The sequence below is a fragment of the Xiphophorus maculatus genome, chromosome 3, assembly GCF_002775205.1.
Source record: "Xiphophorus maculatus strain JP 163 A chromosome 3, X_maculatus-5.0-male, whole genome shotgun sequence".
In the NCBI taxonomy this organism is placed as follows: Eukaryota; Metazoa; Chordata; class Actinopteri; order Cyprinodontiformes; family Poeciliidae; genus Xiphophorus; species Xiphophorus maculatus.
This window is the reverse complement of record NC_036445.1, coordinates 10,569,255-10,589,375: the sequence shown is the minus strand read 5'-3', so window position 1 is coordinate 10,589,375 and position 20,121 is coordinate 10,569,255. Positions and strand designations below refer to the sequence as shown.

Genomic DNA, 20,121 nt, shown 5'->3' with positions numbered 1-20,121 from the left:
GAGCGTGAACCTATCTCACATCAACCTTTAATGTACCTTCACTACAACTATGCTGAAAATGGATCCAAACATGCATTTGGACAGACCTTTAACCCATTTTCTTTTTCTTGGCTTCCACATCATCACAGGCAACACTGCCAGATGTTTTCATCCACCTGTTGGAGCAAATCCTGGGCATCTTCCTGATTAATAGCCTTTTACTGACCTTTTTAATGCTGTCTGGGAAAACAGTAAATTATTGATAATGGAAACAGTTATCAGTCATACCCAGCTGTGATAGCCAGCTGTAAATGTGACTTATTTTTTGTGCTCACTTAGCTGGGTCAACAGGATTTGGCAGTGCAACTTTGTTGGTTAGTAACTTGAAGACAGAAATAGTGTTTAGAGAACTTACGGCTATAAAGCACAAAAACAAAACCTATTCTCTTATCCAGAACTGATTCCCGTATTTCAAGAAGCTCTTAATTCAGCACTCATAAGGTGCTGATCAACAGGTTAAACATCAATTAGGCTAATGAGCAAATGATGAGAAGAGAAGAAGATATGGAGGGGGATCCTCTGTTCAAAGCTTGAGGAGGTGATGTACACCCACTTTTAGGAAGACAGGGGCTTGTTTGTGTTTTTGTGAAGTGGTAGCTTGAGTGTTTTTTTTTCTACTATGAAGAGGGATGTTGATTATGTTTGTGCAGGATGAAGACTGCCTCCAACTGCTTGATGGTGTTTTTTTTCTTGGTTTATCTGTGTTTGTGTTAGACATCCTGTGGTTTAGATGAGCTCATCAGCTGCTGCTTTGCAGTCAGGAGGACAGTTTGCCAATTTGTAAAAAAAAAAATAATATATATATATATAATAACAAAGCTGACCTATAGTAAAAGTTGATGTGCATTTTTATTCCTTTTAACTGTAGAAATTGTTTACATTGGTGTCAACTTCATTTTATATCTGGACAATATAATTTATGACCAGATAGTCACTGCACAACACAACAAAGTTCCACATATGCAAAAAGAATCCAAAATAAAGAATAATAGAAGGAATAAAGATGAACACAAAACCAGATGTTTTTTCTGCAATCAGTCTAACACTTGCATCCCAGTATGAAATGTACAGTAGTTGAAAATACAAAACATTGTAAAAAGATTATTTTTAAGTATCATGTATGTTTGTTGTCAGCAGCTTGGCAACCAACATCAGGATCTGTGAAAGTGACCACACAGAACATCATGAGAACTTTACTGTATCCTTCAACATCCATGTTTACCTGGAAACGAGACAGTGTTTCCCGTTGCTGGTCAACACTGTCCATTATTGAAGTTAGCCTAGTCATTTGCTTAATCTCTCGAATTAGCTCTTGAATTCTGTGACAAATGCAAATCAAGACCCGAATGTCATCCAAATCAAATGACGTCTTATATCTGGATTGGTAGTATATGAATATAGTGGCATTATTGTGAGACACAGAAAGTATTATAACACTACCAAATTACCTTTTCATAATTTGCTATTTTTTTTTATCATTTTGAGTGGTGCAGTAAGTAATTAAAGTTTCCTAACTTTAAAATTTGATCAGATCAATTGTAAGTGCAAATATTTTTAGTTTATTGTATAATTTCTCCATCAATACTTCTTTGTTTCCTTAATTTTGCCACCAAATCATTCGTTTGGACCTGACTTTAATATTTCTGCTTTTCTTTTGTGTAAAATATGCTCGGCTTTTAATAAATATTCTATGCATCTAATTCTGATAGGATTTTGAACTAAATTGGTTTGAGAAAGTATTTTTGGGCATTTGAAGAAATTCTGCAGTAACTAGTATTTGAAGTATTCAGCAGGTATTTATTTCACCATAACTATCACTATCAGTAATCAAAAACACAAACATAGATATGCAAATCTGTCCCTTTTGTGACATGTTGATATAAAGGTAGATTTTCTTATGTTGGAAGTGTCTGTGCATCTATCGTTGTGCTTTTCTGCAAATACAAATTGAGAAGAGAACCTTAGCTGCTTTATGGATGCTTTTATGGCTATGGAGCTAATATTCAATATTAACATGAGATGTGGATATATTTATCAAATCTAAAAGTTCTAAATTAAGAAAAACAATTTTTCCTTCTTTATTCATGTGTGCAGGTCATATAACATGCATGATGCCACACACAGAACAACCTTGGTATGTACTGTAGTTCCATCTCATTTTAACCATCGGGCAGACTTGGCCTGTTTACCTTTCTCTCATTGTACCGGACTCCAAAAATGACAACAGTTCACCAGAAAGCAGAATTTTTAGTTTAATTAAATGGAAAATCCAGACTGCAGCAGCTTTTCTTTCCACCCACTCTGCTTGTCTGACAGGTGATCTGTTGATGTGCAGAGTCAGTCACATCGAGGGCTCAGAAATAAAACTGGTGACAAAATTAAGAAGAAATGCCACAAATTACTTCTTAGAATGTCATTTGAAAATATCTTCCTCTTAGCCAAAAGCCTTCAGGGGAACTGATTAAGACATTTTGTTGCTTTATTTGCATAAAATGCTTTCTTCTATATAAAAGAATGTGTTTAAGAGTAATGTCTGTCTCCGGAGAGAGTCACTAAGTTTGTTTCTTTAAATAAACCGTAATCGTTAGAAAGGGAGCCATCAAAAATCTTCTGTTATGCCTTTGTTAATGTGGCAGACATTACCATCTGACAAACTTAAACCTTATGAGAGCCTTTCTGGGTATTGATGGTGCAATAAATTCCAACTTGTCTTCTTTCTTCTCTTAATTTGATTGACTTCTAAGATTTTGGTGGAGGGTCAATAATAGGTGAAACATTAGCAAGTGTTAATTCAGAAATTATAAATATTAAACAAACATATGATTCAGTAATTACACATAACTATTAGAGCTTTTAGGCTGATTCAGTGACTCAGAATAATTTTTTTACAGAAAATGGCAAAAACACCATTAGCAATTAGCAGTTATTGCAAATTGCAATAACTAAACATACTCAAAATAAAGATAGGTTTTGACAAGAAGCTCTTTATTCTGAAAATATTCTGTAACAGACGTCAAGGTTGTTAAAGTGTATGCTTGTGTCCAAAATGGCACCAAGGTTTCCTGCGTTCTCTGTGGCCCGGTTGAGTCTAGAGGAGTTCTGATCTCTATTGCATTTCTTCAACCAATAACAATCATTCCTGTCTTACCTGTGTTAAGCAGGAAAAAAATAAAATAGAATATACTTTATTGTTCCCCAAAGGAAATGTGCTTATTTGAAATTAAATATTAAAAAAAAAATCTAACTTAATTACTCACTAATATAGAATGTAGTCGACTGTAGTAAAGTGGTAACACAGAAGTAAAGCTGTGTGTTGAAATCTGACCTAGGGGGATCATATATACTGTATATGTAAAATTAAAGTGGCCCGAGAACAGAGCCTTGAGAAACCTCACAATAAATTTTTGTTCATCTGGATTCATGATTACCACATAAAGTAGCCCGAGTTAGTCAAATAGGACCCACAATTATGCTATGACATGCATTAGGCTATGACTATGCTCTGAAAAAACATGTTATTCATTGGAAGTGAATACAAAATAACCTGGTAGCTGGTAAAAAAAAATATCAATTTAGTACCAAAAGTCTTGTGATGGTCATTTTCTTTTTGCACACTAAAATATCAGGCTTAAAACGACTGCAAATGTTCGTGTAATGTATTGAGTTGTTAATGGGAATAGTAGCGTTACCCATAATGCAGCAGAGTCATCAGAAATATAAAGATTTCAAGAACCTCCTTAAATAAGACAGACAGTAAAACCTGTGACCAATCAACTGTGAAGACAGTATATGTAGAACAAGCTACTTTACGTAAATGTGAATTTCGTTTGAAACAAGCAGGCCGTCAGTGTATTAACTCTGCTTTTAATGCTAAATAGCCAGTATTCTGCCGGCAGCTATATGCCCTTTTCTCATTTGCAAAGCTGTGCTGAAACATTCAGATTCAGTCGGTTCATTGGTCAGACGCATCTCTTCTAACACCTTCCAGACATGGGTCACTTGCGTGGGCAACACCATAAGCTCTGTGTCGATCTGCTGAAGAACCTTAAACCAGGCTTTGGATGGAATGTTGTCCGTACGTAATTAACCTCAAAGTTTTATTTCATTAAGTGGCTCACAAATGGCCAAAAAATAAAACTATGAAAACAAGGAACTTTACGAATGCACTTGTACATTCGGTGCCATCTTTCGGTACAAGATCTGCTTTGATGATCTGCTGCTGTAGACACACATGCAGTTTGTACCGACTGCAGAATGCAAATCTCAAGAGCTGAGAGGAAAATTTTATGGAAAGATTGACATTTGTTTTAAAACATGATTTTATCTAGATGATTTATGAATCAGGTGCCTTGTTAGGATTTAAAAGACTCATATTTCATATCTCAGATTAATTTCAAGTTGTGCTTTTAGATTGTAGACTTTTTTTATTGGATGTTTCTAATGAAATGTGATTTGAAACCTTGGAAGGTTATGTTGCAAAGAAAATGCTTGTTTTGTTGTGGCTGCCTGGTCGAGTGGCAACTGTTGGTCTCCGTTTACACCACAAAAGCAGCTCACAGCCGGCAAGTTCAAGCAGAACGTTTGATCCCAAATTCTTGTTTGCCAAAATTTGCTCCTTCTGCTGACTGTCAGTCCAGCTTCAATTTGAATCCATCCCTCTGTGGTTTACCACAGACTTTCCATTCACGTGGCACATAAACAGACAGCTGCAGAAAAGTCCTCCTTTGTGTTCTTTAATGATGGATTCTGGGCAGGGTGGCCTGAACTTTAAAGAGACTGTGCTGTACTTTGAAAGGTCACAGGACTCTGTGGCAGGCCGTTGTGAATGCTCACCTTCCCATCTGAACAAAAAATTACAGATTTCAGTGATGACTTAAATGTGGAATAAATAGCAGCTGCTAAAAATTGAGCTAAACCCAGGTTTTTCCTCTTTGTCTGTGTCTAGCATACTCCAAAAATGTGTTACATAAAATCAGAACTAAATAAAGTCAAACAAATCAGAGTGGTAAATCCCTCTGTTGATTTGTTTTATCCTAAAAATATCTTATTCAACACTAAATATATCCAGTTGCCTAAGACGAATTTAGTGGAAAGACCAGCTTTGTAGCTGAGATGGAAATCTGACCCCATTTTCTCTGCAATATCGGAAGAGATGAGCAAATAAAACACAGATGGCATGTAAAATGTATTTTGATGATAGATTCTAAAATCTTCTTGAATCTGCAGTTCCTGATACATTCATCTCAGAGTTTTTATGGTGTTGTTTCCCTGATGGATCTTACTTTGTTTGTGTCATTGGAACTCTTTTACTGCTACACTCTATCCAGATTAAATCGTTTAGAATAATCTTTACCAGCCAAAGATCACCTTACGAAAAGCCAACTAAATGGACATTGCAGTGGAGTGGGATCAAAGACCTTTGCTCCTAGATCAAGACCCATTGCATCCATCTAGGTAAAATGCAACTTACACCCAAAACATTTTGGAGGACTAATCTTTCTCAATTTATGATTTTTTTTCTACATTTTTACCAGGGATGCCAATGAATGATCATTGTAGTATCATCTGCTTCTGTCAGTCTTGATATAACTGTGTGACAATAACATCTTGTATTATTATTTTCCTGATGAGCAATACATAGAAACACTACTTTTCAGCTTAGCCACTGATGCAGAATCTAATGATTAAGACCTTCCACACCGCTGTATCTTCTTGAGGTTTATTAGAAATGCATAACCTGGCCTACTTTCGTTATGTGTAATAGCAATGGACACTGCATCACACGTATGTGAAACATTTCATAACCACAAATTCTGTATTTTGTAACCCAGCTGGACTACAAGGTTACTGACATCACTGGAAATCCAGTAAGAGCTGCAGATACCAGGAGGATTACTGAGAATCTGAATTGACAGCATTATATTCAGCTTAGATTAAGGTTCCAGTTTTCAATGACTAAAACTCCAGTCTACACTCTCCACTCTGTAGGTTTCATAGGAGGTCTGGCTTGTGGTGTTGCCATAGAGCTCTGAAAACACTGCCCTGTGATGGCAAAAAAGAGGGAAGTGAGAAGAATATAGCAGTTAGGAGTTGGGTCAAGAAGTGTTGCTCACCTACAACACACCAAAAAAAAAAAAAAAAAAATCTTCAAGAGGAAGTTTTATATAAGTTTCCTTGCCTTAAAATTTGGGAGTACTCCACCTCTAACACATTATTGTTATTCATAAAACACCACCTCAATAAGTGGAAAGTCTTTTGCTGACTTACAGTATACCTGTACTTTAACTTTCGCTATGTCTCACTTATGCCATGTCACAGCAAATACCGGATTGTTAAATTCTTGTTATTATCTAGAAAGAGAGGATAGAAAAGAAGAGAACTTATGCACACTCTCACTGCTGGCTTTGATGTCTGTGGTTATAATGACTTGATTTATTATACATTGTAACTCTTTATTTCTTCTTGCATGCTGAAAGACATCAAGAAGCATGCATAAGTAATGAACGTCACTGCTGGAACCTTTTCCCTTGTTGGAATTCCAACACATTTCAGCAGCAGCGGCACCACATTCCTTCAGATGTCGTCGTCCTTGACGCAGCTCAGTAATTACTGACTTACTTTTTTTGGCTTCCATGCTTGCCTAGTTTCTCCCATTGTACTGCCTCCTCAGCTACATCGCTGTGGGGCCAAAATTTATGATGATCATCGCTGATAAATGACGTGGGATTGACTCGGTGACCACAGTGATTTTTGAAAACAAAAGTCTTGTAAAATTGCCATGTGGTGTAGATTAGATATGGACAGAAACTGATTTATCTCAGCATTTTGTGTTTAGTTTTTGCCAATCACATTGTAGGGTATATTTGTGCACATTTTGAGGGGGTGTGTGTGATCAAAATTGGGTGATTTTCAGTTGTCACTTTTGTGGTCAGAACATGTCATAGCCACCGTGCTTACAGGGTTACGATGGCGTGAGAGCAGGGGCTTCTGGACAGTGTTTTGGCACAGCTGACATAGCAAGCAGCAGAGCCAGGAGCTGAAACGCTATACCCAAGCCTCTTGCATCTCACTAACTTCTTCTCCTGTCTTTTCTACACTCCAACTCTTCCTTGCTTTTCTCTAATCTGAAATCCCTACATTCGTCCTTATCGTGCCCATCTCTACTCATCATTCTGGCCTTCCCCCATAAAATTCCTCCTACACCTTTTATCAACTTTTAGTAAGTCTCAGAGGTTACAGCCTCATTTGAATATTTTAATGCACATGAACCTCTTCCTACTGGGGCGTGGCATCATTTTACAGTTGCACAGCTGTGGCGTTGTTATGGGACCATCTGCTGCAGGGCTCATTAAGATAGCCACAAGCTAATGTGAAGAAAGACTATTTGGAAATGAAGGGACAGGGCCATAAGAGGGAGGCTGCTTATTCATCCTCGTTCCTCTTCTGTTGTACAATAGCAATTACTCAGAGTTGGGAAAGCTTCCAGGGAGAAAAGAAGAAGCAGTGGTAGGAGGAGGTGGAAGAATCTCAATCCTTTTCAACCTCTTGGAAGTTGCACAATGTCTTATGCTTTCGTATTGAGGTGTTATGCAGCTCTGACTCCATGTATGTGTGTTTGGAAATTAATAGAACAACTCGCACTCCATCTGTTCTTGCATTAGAGTATTATTCAGGCACAGAATTTTAGCATTCATATTTTCCTACTATTGATTAGCTTTTCTTTTTTTCCAATAATTTGAAAGAACATTTTCTGTAATTGGTTCTCACGCTGTTTCTTATCTTTCCATTCATGTTGGCGTATCAAAAAGTTGATGTGGGTCTAAGCATGATGTGGGTCTAAGAATGAGGAAATGGTGTTAGTTCTGTGAACACTCATATTACAGAAAACTAGGCCAAAAATGATTCATTAAATCATTAAACTTAAATCAGCCAGGGGTGGCTGATTTAAGTTTAATCTTTGAATTTGACCAAATTGTGTATATAACATAACATTTTGGAGTGATTCAGTCAAAGTCTCAACTTGAATGTAATTGAGAGCATTGGGAGGGTGGTAAAGATTAGTGTGATGGCAGAGAGGCTCTCCAACCTCAAAGACTTGTAATTCATCACCGATGATTCATCATCAGAATACCAGATATGGTTTGTTTTTTTTTCTAAAATGGCACCCATTTGCCTTAGTTTGCTTCTGGAGATGTCTCTCTTTCCAATTAGAGACAAACTTCTTCATTAGAAAATACATTTAAAGCGAAATCTGCTAGTGGTATGACTAATTTTGGGCATAATTGTGTAATGTGTGTGTTTTGGGATCAGGAGTATAGATATACAGTGTGAAGACTTATAAGTTACTTTTTTATGTTCTGCAAGTCATGAACATTGACCATCTTGGGCTGACGGTTCAGTGCCTGGCAGTCAATTGTTGCCACCATGTGGTCAAGTAATTAGAGACTTTATTCATCAGAAGCTAAGGGCAGACATTGTCTCATATTGGTGACTCAAACCAGTTGACATGCCGTGGTTAGTAAATCTTCATTAGTGCTGGTTAAGTGTCTGCATAATGTAGAATTAGATGATAGCAATGGTGCATAAGTGCAGAATAAATTATGTTTACGTGTCGGATTTTCAGGCTAGAGCTGTACAATAATGGCAAAAATATTGATAAGATTTTCAATGGCAAAATGGGTTTCACTAAATGCCGATTTTCTTTTTTCCTTTTCTTTCTGTCTTTGCTATCATCACCTTCAGAATTTCAAGCAACGTAATTTGTGTACAGTGTGATAATCTGCTGCTGGGAGACTCTGTCCTACTGGCTAAGTAAGTTTATAACACTTGGAACATATTAGCCAACAACTGTTGTAGTCTAGTCCTTTGTGACATGAAGCTTTAAGTGTAGCTATTAAATGTTTCAACATGTCCAGAAATTTTGACAGTCTGGCTTAGCTGGAGATCCAGTTACATATGCCAGAGTTTCATATGTGTAGAAAGGTGATGGTTTGCAGAATTTAGATCCTTATCTTCTTAGGTCATAGAAACACATTTCACAAAGGCGATAGTGTAAGAGTCTGTTAATGTTCCAATGATGGTCCCTCTATTTTCTTACACATTCCTTTAAAATGCAGACCAAAACCTCCTGCTCTGGCTGATCAGTTCTCAGAGTAAGTATGTCCACTTTGGAAACAAAAAATTAAATACTAACCTTGTTGGAAATGTAACAAATTTGTTCCCGCAGCAGTATGCAAATGCGTACGACATGTTTTTCTCTGTAGAGACTGATGGTGGCAGGATGCAGCGTTGTATTTTTAGGTGCCATGACTTCAGGCTCACTGTGCTGTTAACGTGTCTGACTAGTTGGATGGAGTTTCACAGCCACTGATGCCCATGCCTGATAGTGACTGAGTCTATCACTCTGGGCGACTGGTTGTGACAACACAATGATGGACAAGAAAGAAGGTGGAAAGAATTGTGAGTTACTCTTATTAATATTTAACGACATTGCAGCTGCAGAGTTTCCAAATAATAAGTTCAACATCAAGTTTGTCTTTGGTGATTTAAGTCAGAAAAAAACACTCCAGAAGCCAACCAGATTATAGATCTGAGATCTGAAATCCTCTCCAAGCTAAATATCTTTAGTTTAGCAAATGGCTAAGATTCAGATTTATCTGCCAGTCGGTGGAGTCGGTGATGTTTGAAAGGCTTTCAGAATCACTTGACAGGTGTTTTCATAGTTCCGGTTGATTTCTATCTGTGGTTTAGTTGAAGAAAACAAATGACACATTACCAGGCTTGTTTCAGTTACTTGCTTTGCTGTAGGAAGAAGTAGGACAAGTTGAGTGACTACTAAAAGCTTGGCTGTAACTGGACTTAAATTTTAGAGTGTTTACTTTGTCTGTGATGAAAACCCTTTAGTCTAAGAAACTTTAAAGGCCTATTTCTTTTCTTTTGGAATTATGAAAAGGTCTTCAGACGGACTAAATTTGAGCTCAGAGAGCATTTAGATGCCCTCATGCCTCTTTAAAGTGCATCTGAAAAGCATTTCTCTGCTCTGATGTAGAAACTCGGCTCACGGCATCAGCAAGAAGTGTTTCTTTAGCGAGCAAAAACACAGCAGAGCTTTCAGTCGATAGCGAGTGCACTTATTTTCTGGCGGGCCGTGTCAGTGCATGCATTAGATAACGCTTTATTTGATGGTGTTCAATGGCTGACTCGTCCTCACCTCTCGCCCAGGCCTCTCCTGCTCTTCAGCCCACATGCGCTCCCATGTAAAAACCGAACCGTACAGACATCCACCCACTGACTCTCTCAGAAGCACACACTCCCCGCTCTCTGCATCCTTCCTCTGGAGAATTCTGGCAGTTGTTTATGTTATTGAACTGGTTATCACATTACAGCTGGAACATCACCAGGCTTGGAGAGAAAGACTCCTGCCGCTTTCTCAAGAAAGGAAGAGAAAGCAGCAAAAGTGCAAAGGAGAGACAAGAGCAGAGGGAAGATAAGACAAGCATATGCTGAAATGTTACAGCTCTACATTCAGATCATCAGACCACGCTTCTAACTTTTCTTTTGGGAAACAAATATTTACTTCTTAGACACGGCGTACAGATATTTTTTAATCAACACTATATTTATTTTAAAAATCTGCATTTACAACAGTGTATGGGTTTCCATTGAAAAGTACTATCCTTATAGCAATGACAGCACCAGTGAGTGGTGACAATGTTGACTTTAACAACATTAAACTTCTAAAGAAGATCTGGAGGATGGCTGAAGCAGTACTAGGCTTCCCCAAAACAATTATAGCTCATACTTTTACAAGTTATTGAGCTAAAAAAAATTATATTTCAGGACAAAGAGTGGAAAACTTTGCAATAAATGGACCTTTGACTCATTGAAAAATGTTTGTGTGTGAGGACCCATAGTTTAAAGTGACATTGACATTTTTATGAGAACAGTGTTAAATTAGACTAACATGCCCCTCTGTCACATCTCCTGGAGTTACAAGCACTTTCTTCAACCATCTGCAGCAGTGTTGCAGTTGGTAGAAATTGCAGCTGTCCCTGGTAGAATCCAGACAAACACAGCCCCCATGAAAGTAATACAAACAAAAAAAAAGAAATAAAAATGACGTGGGGATGAATTGGGGATGAATTATTCCTGCGATGTTAAGTAGCAGAATAACGGTACCTTTTGCTTCAATCGAAAAAGAGGAAATGGGAGAAAAAAATGGTTTGGTGGTTTTAAACTCCTCACTAGAAGTTCAGAAAACTTCTTGCTGTTTTGCACACCCAGCAAGAAAACATAATCCTGAGATGATTTTTCCCCTCCTTTTCACCCCATGGTTTTGTCAAAAGAAGTGCTGCGCTTTCAAATCCCCTCTCTTCTTCTCAGCTCTGCTCCCTTTTTACAAACAGATACTGCTCGTCCTAAATATCCTGAGTTTCACCACAATTCACTTTGCACAGAACTTCGTCTGACAAAAGCATTTGGAGAATGTTCATGAGGGCTGCTGGTATCTCCAAATTCCTGAATAAGACTTCTGTGATACTCTGCTTGCATCAAAGCAGGAATCTAATAACGCCTGAGATTAGCTGCTTGTGTCTCAGTGGAAGGAAAAAAGTTTCCTCTCCAAACAATGAGACTGTAAGGGTGAAAAGAAGTCGATTCAGAGGTGGGTTGACTCAACTGTGACATTTAGGATTAGAAGATCTGGATCTGGTCAAGCTGTGATTATGATTCCACACAGTGGTGATTGAATTGAAAACCTGCGTATTGTAGGTTAAAATGATTATGGATTAAAAAGACGGCATGGTTTCCTGCTCAATGCCTCCACCAGCTCCACTGAAATTAAACAAAGGAGCTTAGTGCTTTTAGCTGGTAGTTCTGGTCCATAGTAGCATCTGTTATATTCGGACCCAGCATACACAAGCTCCGACCACTCAGAACACATGCAAGAGGATCATGAAGCCATGTTTTAATGCACTGAGGGGGAAGACAAGAGTGTATGTGCGAGTAGGTGGGTGACTCAGTATAAAGGAAGGCTTTTCACAGAGGACAATTCCTCTGGAGTCACAACAGGTGTGTGTGTGAATTGCAGAGAGGTATTATGAGCTGGGCTGGAGGGCTTATGAAGGGTCCCCTCTGCCCCACCTGTAGCCCGTCAGCTGCTGTAAGCCCGTTAAAACGTCAGCTGTTTCTGAGGAGAAGTATCTGTGCATGTCTGTTAGTCAAAGTCGGGGAGTTTGCAGAAATTAGGCGGGGAGGGCTGGCTCAGCGTGGCCCTCGCCGCCCAATTGCACATCAAACGCCTTGTTGCCTCTGAGGGATTTGAGCTCCTCTTGCCTGAGCGGAGCTTTGTCACAGCCTGGTTTTGCTTTGCCTCTTTCCTGCTCATCGTAGCCCAAGTCAACAACTTGGTCATGAGAAACAGAAAGCAGGAAACTAAGAGGTATAAAAATAAGAACGGAGATAAGGGGTGCTGTTACCTTCCACACATTACAGCCTTTCTCACCAGACTTCCTAGAAAGCCTTTTGGCTTGAATTAAACTGTAAACTTTTCATTTTAAACGATTTCCATAATCTAGCTTTTATCCTCCATACAGGATGCTTGGTCACAGTATGTTGCACAGGTTTAGTTGTCCCTTGAAACAAAACTGACCTGTTAATGCACCACAAAAAACAACAAACACAAAAAACAAAACAAAAATCCAACACAAAAACAACAGTGACTTTGTTTTGAGCTTAGAAGGAATGCAGCATGTTTTAAGACACAAAATCCAGCGACATGCAAAGTTATTGTTTATTGCACGTTACTGTGCAAAATCATTTCACCTTAGAGTATGATTAATGTTTAATTTGTTTAATGTAGTCTCAAATCTTTCCCATTTTGGGTCTTTCTCTCATTATCTGCTGCCTCCCATCAAACTTACTGTAAACAGTAACACATGCTATTGCTGTAACTGCCTTCACTTTCCATCCCAATATTTGGGATGGAAAGTGGACCTCCTTTCAGTTCAGTTTCAGGTTCAGTATTCATGGATTCATCTATTAGCCGATTTTTCTATGGAACGTAACTAAATTATTCACTGAAAATTTGACTTGACATACTGTTGCCTGGCATTTGAAAAGGAGCCAATCCAGGAGCACTGTTCATTTTCTTGTTGCTGACTGGCTGTACCCCCAAGAGTGGAAATAATATAAAATGAAGAATGTTGATGTTTGCTCCTGTGGTACTGCCAAGACAGTTTCCACTGTGCATTTAATACATATCAAGGTATTTTGTGTTTGAGCTGATAAAATAGGCAGGTATAAAGTTTTTAGAAAGAGTTTTCTTTTCAATACATTGATGGACAGACCGTCAATGTACTATTCAGTAAATTAGAAAATTAGAAAGTCAATTTATTTCAGGAACTTTGACTAAGTGAAACACATAGATTAACTACACACAGATGGATGTTTGATTCTGTTAATTATGATGATTTCTGAAAACATGACATTTAAAATTAGAATATTACATCAGAGCTAAAAAACAAAATACAGAAATATAGCCTTATATTTATATATATATATATATATATATATATATATATATATATATATAGAAATATAGCTGCTTAGTTTGTCAATTTTCAAAAGGTTTTTTTAATCTGGCAAATGAGCCTCATCAGAATACATATTCTAATTTATTGAAAATGACTGTGTGTTTGTCAGGAGCCTATGTCTTTATTCATTCCAAGTCATATCATTGCATCATTATTATCATATTGCATTGCTTCCTAATATCGTCTCTTAGTATGCAGTCTTGTGAATTAAAGAAAATGTCAAATCAGAGATTTTACCTCAGGGATTCTTTTAATAACCGAGTCAGGTGACTCATGTCAAAATAAGAAAACCATTCCCAATAAAGCGATATTGAGTCCATGAAATAAGTTTTCCTAAACTGATTAAAACAAACCTGTTCACTCAGCTGGTGGTTAGATATTAATTTATGCATTAATTTACACTAATTGCTCTACTATAATGAAATTCCCAAATCAGCATTACTAGCAACCAATAAGATTCATCACTAGAGGTTTGAGGAAGGCAGCTCTGAGAACAGAGTTAATAAAGATGTCTTGTTGAATAGACTGGTCATTTAAGAGGCAATGTTCCTCCTCCAGATCTTTCCATCTCAACAGCTCTTTGAAACTGACATTGATGTAAACTTGATTTCACACGTCGGCTCTTATTTTCCCTAGTGTAAGCTCATCTTTCTACACCCCAGACGGTCAGGTTGGCGTGGGAGTCACAGGTGTTGAGTGATTTACAGCTTTAATTTAGTTGATAGATTAAAATATGGCAAAGAAACTATCGCAGAGCTTTAATTAGCAGAACACAGCAAGCTTCTGTTTTACTTAAACTCACTTGGCAGGAAGAGAGAAGGGCTTACAACTACATTAACACATCTGAAAAGTATACAGTGTACAAGAATGTATATATTGTGTTTGTAGAAACTGGGTTTTTGTCTGACATTGGAAGTTGTTTATTGATCTTACTGTTATTAGATGTTTGTGATAAATGAAAGAAGGGACAGATGGAATTCAGTGTTTGCAGGCCACGGCTGCAGCCTTTGTGGCGGCGTCTGATTGAAGGAGACAGTTGAAGGGAACAGGTTGCTGCGTCTGTTATGGCTTGTCTTGCTGCTCTTGACCTTTAGCCTTTAGCTGTGACAGCTCCAGGGATTGGAAGATGCCAAACCTCCACTGACTCGGAGTGAGGACTTATTTCATGCAGTTAGAAACAAGTTTGATATTGACCTTTCTAAAGACTTTGACTTTGTCAAATATTACAATTGAAACTTGCCTCTACTTGATTTTTTTCAAATGGTTTAACAATTTATGAAAGGAAATATATTCTGTTACATGTGGAGCCAGAGCTTCTGCATCTAATGAACAAGGGATTTATTTTCATCTTCCATCTATCAAAAATACACAATAACGCAAAACTGTTCCTCTCTTGTGCGGAGGATGTTGGTAATTGGTGTCCTTTTCACATATTAGGAGATCAAACAGTATTTGGGAGGGAAGCCCACCTGTCATGTCCAACCAGCAGGGGCTGTCTGTCTAAAAAGTGAATATAACTCCTTTATCAGCATTGCTAGTGTGCCAACCTGGATTCAGAGACACTTCCAGTCAAAAACAGATTCTCGGGAGTCTTTAAATGTACTTGAATCGACAAATTATCAATCCTCTTGTTCAATTTGCAAACTTTAGCAGAAAAAAAGAAGTGGTCTTGTTTTCAACAGATCTTTTTTTTAGCTGGATCTTGCTAGTAGTTTTACTGCTGAACCTCCATCTCCAAACACTACATTCTGAGCATCCTCTCTCAGTTAGCTCAGAAAACTTGCTGCAGCCTTAGCAGCCAATCATATAGCTTCTCCCCTCCACCCTAATATATCTATTACCTTATGTCATTAAAGGTCATTGAAAACATTGCATTGTGGTGGATGAAACCAAATCTAAATTTATGAGAGAGCATTGTAAAAGTATAAGTAATTATTCTCAAATCATGTTCACAATACACACCCACTGGCCAAGTTATGAGACCCATATCTTGAAATGCTTAATAATACAAATAGTGAATCAGTTAATCACATGGCAGAAACTCAATGCATTTACCTTTTACTAGATGTGGTAAAGATCACTTGCTTGGTTCTAAATGAGCTTCAGAAGAGGGTAAAAGTAGGGATTTCATTGATTTCTAATGTGAATATTTCAGTATTAAAGGGATTTGATGTGGGATTTTTCCATTGCACCTTCTCTGAGTTCTCCAGAAAATGACAAAGTACCCATTGGACAGAGGAGAATGGTCAGATTGTTTGAGATGTAAAAAAGGAAACAGCAACTCTAACAAAATCTCATAGGATGCAGAATTACACCGCTCATCACACAACATGTCAAATCTTTGAGAAGATGAGCATTAGATGATAACACTGGGTGTCACTCAAAAAAAGCAAACTGAGGCTACAATTGAAAAATGGTGTGGGGTACATTTTCTTGGCACGGTTCGGGTCCATTAGTAACTGAGCATCATTTAACAACACAGCCTACCTGAGTGTTATTGCTGGCCATGTCCATCTGTTTATTCATTGTCCTCCCATCAGGATAATGCACCATGTCACAAAGCTCAAGTTATACCAAGCTGTTTTCTTGAGCATGATGATGATTTTACTGTACTCCAGTGTCCTCCATAGTCACCAGATATTATTTTAATTGAGCACCATTTGGGATGGGGCTGAATGGGAGATTAGCATCACGCATTTCCAGCTAAAAATCTGCAGTAATTGCATGAATGCCAACTTTTTGAAATAAACCAAAATGTCTGTGAAATGTTTCCAACAACTTGTTGAACCTATACACACTAAAACCTTGTTTTTTTGTGTGCAGAGTTTTTAGAAACAAAAGAAGAATTGATTTGAGAAAATGGTTTACAGCTAATGATTTGCTATGACCAACTCACAGCTATATATTTAGACTACAATGCGAACATTCTGGGAGTTAAGTTCAAGACCATGTTTGTTATCAACTAAATCTCAAAACTGTGGCTGCAGCAAACAAAAGGACCCCGTCTTCACTAATGGGCCCCGAGGACATGATGATGAATGGAAACTCAAAGCGTGACCCAAACGGCCGGGTGGAACCAACTATGGTCTTGTCAAGTTTGTTCCTTCCATACAACAGATCTTTTAAAGATGTTGACCTTTTTAAAAGCTGCCAGTGACTTAGGCCATCTATTATCTTTTCTTCATGGCTTTTAGTGAAGTCAAAGATTTCACAATTAGGAAACAATGTTGGAAAAATGTAATCTCATTGCCTTTCCTTCATGTTTTTGTTCCAAATTTATTACAATAAAAAATTCACATCTTTTTAAAAGATATTTAACAGTTATGATGCTGTGTATTCTTTGTCTGCCACAGTGCTGTTCAGTTAATTAAACGGGATAAAAATGGGCTGCCAATCTGTTGATTTGCTAAGACTTTTTGAACACTAAGTAAATCAATGAAATGTTTTTTTAAGCTGCTGTTGGATAACTAAGCACTCCTGCCATGCTAGAAGTGTATTTTTTCTTTGAAATATTCATCTATTTAGCTTTGTTATGCTGTGAGATTTGTCAAGAGGGTGACTAAAACGTGGAGAATTCCTCAACAATGTAGGTCACACACAAGAGGAACACTCTCTGTGGTGCCACACCAGAGAAAAGCTTTGTCATTTTTTTTAATTTACCCCATCCTCTGGAGGGAAACAGATTTGCATAATCAGGGTATTCACTGTCAGACTTTTGAAAGCATATCATGTTTATTCTCTAACCTATTAGTCATTATGCACAAAGACAAACTACCAAATAAGCTTGTCTTTAACAAGCACTCTTGAGTTTGCTTGGCATGGCTCATCACTTAGGTGGAACACCTTCGATGTGAAACTGTTGGAAAAATATAATCTCATTGCCTTTTTTCCACAACTGTTGTCGAGGATTTACACCAACACGAATGGATGTTTATCATCGCAAGAGCTGAAGCTTATGCACTCTTCTGATTCCTTTCAACATAAATACACTTGCCTGTGGGCAAAGGAGCAGCTTCTCCTCACTGCTCTGTAGAAGAAAAGATATTCCTTGCTCAGTGTTTGTGCCTCCCCCACCTCTCCTCTGAGCCGGATCCCCACCACACGTAGCCAGCACCACACAGTCTTGGCGAATGCTTTTGTTTCTGCCAAGATGAGCGGAGGTAGCCTCATAGATCCCCATTTCAGGCTTTGGGCCAAGACCGTGTGTTGAACACGGTGGGCCCCCGGCAGTCGTGCACGGTGATGACAAATGTGGATGGCAAGCAGGGGGGAAAACCTTGAGAACGGGCAGAGAGATAAGGCCATGTGAGAGCTCTTGTTTATTGTGGGAGCAATTTTGTCTTGAGAGTTCTGACATTCTGATTGATGAGTTTTGACGAAATGTATATTTTTTCCCATTTGTTGGCAGGTTTTAAACACCCGCATCTTTCGCTTGCATTTCACCATATTAGTTTCTGCTTCCAGATGATGTTTGTCTCTGGAATTTTCATCCCCTGCATTTGGGTTGGCAATTACGTGCCTGCATCCCTATGTTCATTTGCTGTGTTGAGTGGAAACTCTGAGGCACAACTGTTTAGCAGACTCCTGGCCTTCCATTTCCCACACCCTTCAGGCCCCCTTGGAGACTTCAAGGTCAGGAAAGGGCTCGGACTGAGATTCATTGCTTGGGAAGTTCCTTCTCTGTCGCAAGTGGTTGCAGAGAGCCACTCTCTCCTTTTACAGTCCTGCTTGTAGTCATCTGCCGGTATCGATTCGAGTTCCAATCCGTCACGGGGACTCTTGATTTCCGCAGCTTTGGACTGTTCATCAGATGACAAATGCCTCCAGTGGATTAAGTAAGTGGAGTAGTTTTGAAATTCGGATGTTGAAAGTTCTGGCTGAGCAGCACAAGACCTCACCAGCATGTTGAACTGCCCGACAGCTGAGCATGCAAGCCTTGTGTGTGTGTGTGTGTGTGTGTGTGGTTGTTTGTGTGTAAATTTTAGGGGGTCAGGTTAAAGCGAAGGGGTGGCTGGCCTTTAAAGGTCCAGTGGAACAAAAGTTATGTAGGCAGCTGCCATCCTGCTGCCAGCAGCTCATGATCCAAATGGAAGATGTACTCTCACACATGTGTGTAAGGGATAGATTGGCGTGCAGACGAGGATCTGACACACGGAGCTGGATGCCTGTAGTTGCTCCCGTCACTCTCAGGCCACACACATGCTCATGTGTACACAGAGTTCCTGTTCCTATCCAGTCATCTTCCAAAAACACAAAGAAATGGAAAAAAATTGTAACATTTTTTTTTGCTCTAGAACTTAAAAATGCATAAACTCTTTAAGCAAGTTACTGTGTCGTAGCTCTACTAATTTGAAACTTCTGAAATGAAATATGACTTAAGTGTCTTAATGATATTTAATATATTTTGGCCAATTGTTAAATGCAAAACTAATAAATACAAGTTTCTAAGTAAATTGGCTTAATTTTTAAGAGTGTATCAACTGGTTCCCTGTTTGCCTTCATGGACACTGATGAATTGGTGGCAGTTGCTGTAGGCATATTAGGACAGAGGGCGGCCTGGGAGGGGTTTACCGGTGAGACGGGAGGAGATTAATGTGCTGTGTGACTGTGATGGGTGGTGGCCAAGAAGAGGGGGGCTAACAAGAAGCAGGAACGGCAGAGGATGGGGTTTTGCTGGTGGCGTGGGGTGTCCGGTAAGAGGAGTAATTTGGGCCGTCCAGAGTGAGGCGTTTCACCAGCAGTTGTCACCTCAGCAGTTGGTGGGAGAGTAGCACATGTGCTGCTCTGACTTGGACCGTTTTTTTATTTATCTCTTTCTATTTGGGACGGTGTTTCTGTGATCTTTGATTTTTAATATTTTATATTTGGACCATTAGAAAAAAAACTATCCTCTATCCTGGAACTGGACAACCCGTATTTCTGTTTTGTCCCAGCTGGTCCATTCTTTGTCGGTAAGACAGACTCTTATGTGGGTTTCACCTCATTGTTTTGAACTGAGATAAACCGGGCCTCACCTAAATCCATGTAAACAAAACTGTTCTCTAAAATAAAAGTTTACAGTCCATGGCAGGGATGATACACTCTCTGCTCCTTTTCAGTTGTTTTGAAGTTCTTAGAGACTCTTAGAAATATGTTAAGTTCTGCCTTTGCTTATCAGTCCCTCGGGGGCGTCAGTGGTGTGGTGGGCTGCTGGCGCCCTTGAGGACTTTATGAGGCAGATAGTATGGAGTTTGAGGTGACTAACTGTGTGGCCTGTTGAACATCGTCAGCCACCGAGCTGACACCGACCCTGGCCTCAAATCCACTGAGGAGCAGAGATCACAAGCTCTTGTTGTGATTTATCGGTGAATGCTTGAGTTTCTGTGTGGCTTGTAATGTCTCGCATGTTCCTTTTTTGATCAATATTGTTATGTAACAGCAATGTCTTTGGTACTTGTTTAGCTTTGACTGTTCTTTGAATGTTTTCACATATAAGAGAGCTGAAATAGAC

The 20,121-nt window shown here is 38.7% G+C and overlaps 1 protein-coding gene across 13 annotated transcripts in view; it reads left to right on the top strand.

The window, feature by feature from the left end:
- Positions 1–20,121, top strand: part of LOC102228446 (myocyte-specific enhancer factor 2D homolog) — a 115,896-nt gene that overhangs the window by 14,943 nt on the left and 80,832 nt on the right. The window contains exon 1 of one of the 13 annotated variants that reach the window (XM_023330374.1): positions 8,832–8,850. The exons of 10 other annotated variants lie outside the window; for them this stretch is intronic. The gene's annotated coding sequence lies outside the window, so the exon portion shown is untranslated. Of the gene's footprint in view, positions 1–8,831; positions 8,851–18,397; positions 18,467–19,319; positions 19,583–20,121 lie in introns of those variants that run through there. 2 more of the 13 variants (XM_023330373.1, XM_023330371.1) reach the window with 2 other exon arrangements.